This window comes from Macadamia integrifolia, unplaced genomic scaffold (assembly GCF_013358625.1).
Source record: "Macadamia integrifolia cultivar HAES 741 unplaced genomic scaffold, SCU_Mint_v3 scaffold3735, whole genome shotgun sequence".
NCBI lineage: Eukaryota > Viridiplantae > Streptophyta > Magnoliopsida > Proteales > Proteaceae > Macadamia > Macadamia integrifolia.
The window spans coordinates 885-4,479 of NW_024869776.1; the positions used below are offsets into that span (position 1 = coordinate 885).

A 3,595-nucleotide genomic window follows, 5' to 3' on the forward strand; every position below is an offset into this window, starting at 1 on the left:
CCTTTTAGAGTTATAATAAAAAGAAAATATATTTTTTAGGAAGAAAGAACGTTGCCCCTAACGTGTGTCGATGTATTGTCTACACCTAGACAATGGGTGCAAAAGGAGTGCGCTGCCAGCATTAACGATGCTCATATCCGCGTCTCATTGGCTACACCCACTAACGGGTGCCTACATATATGGACAGGGTTTTATTTTTATTTTATTATTTTTGGAACGACCATATACAGCCGACTCTTGCCGTTTCAAGATTCAATAACTAATGGAGAATAACTACTCCAACCAACCATTTATAAGTTTTGAAAACTTTCAACAGTTCGTAATACACCTTGTGCTTAAATGGGTTATATACTCTCTTTCTTTCCCTCCTCGTATTTCTGCTTGAACGGAACAGCTTTATTAGCCCGTACCAGTTAGTGTGTGTGTGTGAGAGAGAGAGCGAGAGGGAGAGAGAGAGAGAGAGAAGTGTGAATCCCATTTTCATTTTTCACTGGTAGTTGGTCAATAAAATATCAGGGAATCATCTTACCTCGTGTGTCTCGACTATTCTCGATTCCTGCACTCCTGCTGCAGGTACAGGATTACGATCCATTTTAGATTCTCTTGGAAACTCGTCGATGATTTTACTTCTGCTTCTCTCAGGTCTGTACATGATGACATTTATAATGTCATCCCTTTCTCTCCCCTTCTTCAGGAACTCTAAAATCTTCATCGCCCTTGATGACCGTTCCCTAACTTCTCCTTTAACTACTTTAAATTTTCCTTATATAGGTTACAAATTTGGATATTGCTCCTGAGAAATTCGTGGTGGTTTCCAAGTGCGAGCTTTCGGCGTTGGGTACTAAGAGCGTACCAAAGTAAGATTTACAGGTACTGGTTTCTGCTTGCTCTCTTTCCTAGACTATGCATTGTAGACTCAAGAAGCGAAATTTTTACTTCGATTTTATTCAAGCACTTGGTCGTTAGCTCTAAAAAGAGGTTTTCTTTCTCTTCCTTTTGGGGGGGGATTGGGTCTATTGAGTTCTCCTTCTCCCTTTGAATAAATTGGAAAAATTTTGGACTTTGCAGTGACGGTTTCGTGAGCACAAGTCTAGAAGCGAGACCCAAAGGGTAGTGGCAATATCAATTTAACAAATGCAAAGTGATGGTTCGGATGGAAGTGGTATCGCGCTTGGCGCTAACCCAAGTCCAACTAATCCAACTCACCTCGAGAAACAAAGGAACAAGCAGAATACAGCTCAGGATCAGCAGGAGGGAGGAGCCCAAAGTTCATTGGGAGCGTCTGCGGGCAACGGTGATCCGACGATTCTTACCGTTGTGATCTCCAATGAGGAATCGCGTGCTCAGGTCCCTATGATTCCAGAGCTCAATAGTCATGACTTGAAGACTGTGAGCACCGGCATGGATGAAATAACTGATCTGGCCACTCCTAAGAAAGATTGCTTGTCAAGAAGCGAAAGTTCTCACGAACAATGCAGGTATTTGGTCTTTCTGTTGCTCTATTGCTAAGGCACATGGTGTTATTAAATAGAATTCGGGTGTATATCTGCAGTGCTATCCTTTGATGCTATTATTCCTCCCTACCATCCCTCAGATTTTTCTTCCCCCTCGTGTTCACTTTTCTCATGCCAGGATCCATGGAGTACAACCCTCTACGTTGTAGTTGGAACTCATTGTATCTGCTGTCATCGATTTATTTACTTTCCTTTTCTTTGCGGGTTTTTGTGTGTGTGTGTGTGTGTTGGGGTGGTTGGGGGGGGGGGGGGGGGTGGGGGGGGTTTCGATGATCCCACCAGTTTTCCAGACCTATTTGTGGATCAGTAGCAATTTCAGTTGAACGACGAGGGGGTTATGAGATGGTTGAAGTCGAATTCCTTCTTAGAGTCATCCTATTTCTATTACTTTTGATTGTTTAATATCTCTAGTATGATTTGAATGATGTTGTCTATGTGGAGGTTAGTCGAAGCTCTAAGCTGAGTTGGACCCTTGACCCAGAGTCCAGTGTGTCTCATTTCTGTAGGTTCTACTGAATCTAACCCAAGCCAGAAGCAACCAGTAGAAGTCTATATGATACCTTGCTTATGCTGACTAAATGCTATAAGTACTCCCTGCTCCTTGTCTGCTGCCCCTTTACCAAGACAAACCTCCTCCAATTTTCCGAGGGATCCCTACCAAAAGGGTATGTTCACCCTGATCTTGGGGCAATTGGACCATACTTTTAATACAATCTAGATAATTTCTTGGAGACTTGGACCTTAATTTTACAATAGGTGTTTTGGACTCGCCTTGTACAACAACAGCAATATCAACAAACCTTAGCCTTACCCAGCTTAATGGGGTTGGCTACATGGATCCAAACAAAACACAGTGGGAAAATTGAGGTCTAAACAGACTTGCCTTCTGTTTCTCACAGTTTATTTTTTCTTGTTACTTCAAAACCTTTCTTATTCTTCTTTCCATTTTGCCTCCCTAGTCATCTAGAGTTGCTTTCTTTCTCAGATTCACCTACTTTGAGGTTTCAAGTGGTGTGTCAGGTCAAATATCGATGCAATAATTGTCTGTGCAGCCCTCAGCCAACTATTTAGCTAAGGCAAGCATTTACTGCTACCCTGCTTTACTAGGCAACCATATGTCAAACACCATTCCTTAAGCCCATATGGTAAGGTTATTATGCGGCGCACATGAGATAGTCCATATGGTTGAGATGCACAGAGGTCACACAGCAACATTGTAGCTTCTAAGCTTTCATTAATCATTAGCACATATTGTACTGGCACCATTCCACCATGAACTTTGCTGTGTGGCCCCAAAACCTGCAAGGAAGGCCCTAGATGCCCATTCCTAGTCTCCTATGCAATATTGTGTGCTTCTATTAATTGTCTGGAGTGTGCTTGTGGCATTCTCTTGCGCAATTTTGATGAATATCCAAGGGGCCTCATGCATAGGCCATGTGGTGCAGAGTATAAAACAAGCTATGACAGAGTATGCTGTTCATTATATTGGTCATGTGCCATATTGTGGACGTACACCAAGCTATGTCTGCTGCCCCTTTACCAAGACAAACCTCCTCCAATTTTCCGAGAGATCCCTACCAAAAGGGAATATTCACCCTGATCTTGGGGCAATTGGAACATACTTTTAAGACAATTGAGATAATTTCTTGGAGACTTGGAGCTTAATTTTACCATAGGTGTTTTGGACTCGCCTTGTACAACAACAGCAATATCAACAAACCTTAGCCTTACCCAACTTAATGGGGTCGGCTACATGGATCCAAACAAAATACAATAGGAAAATTGAGGTCTAAACAAACTTGCCTTCTGTTTCTCACCGTTTATTTTTTCTTGTTACTTCAAAACCTTTCTTATTCTTCTTTCCATTTTGCCTCCCTAGTCATCTAGAGTTGCTTTCTTTCTCAGATTCACCTACTTTGAGGTTTCAAGTGGTGTGTCAGGTCAAATATCGATGCAATAATTGTCTGTGCAGCCCTCAACCAACCATTTAGCTAAGGCAAGCATTTACTGCTACCCTGCATTACTAGGCAACCATATGTCAAACACCATTCCTTAAGCCCATATGGTAAGGTTATTATGCG

At 42.1% G+C, this 3,595-nt stretch overlaps 1 long non-coding RNA gene across 1 annotated transcript; it reads left to right on the forward strand.

The window, feature by feature from the left end:
- The first annotated feature begins 336 nt into the window (after positions 1 to 336).
- LOC122068363 lies at positions 337 to 1,710 on the forward strand. Its single transcript, XR_006137100.1, has 3 exons — positions 337 to 642; positions 772 to 870; positions 1,069 to 1,710. It is a non-coding gene; the product is annotated as an uncharacterized LOC122068363 (long non-coding RNA).
- Positions 1,711 to 3,595: the final 1,885 nt, after the last annotated feature.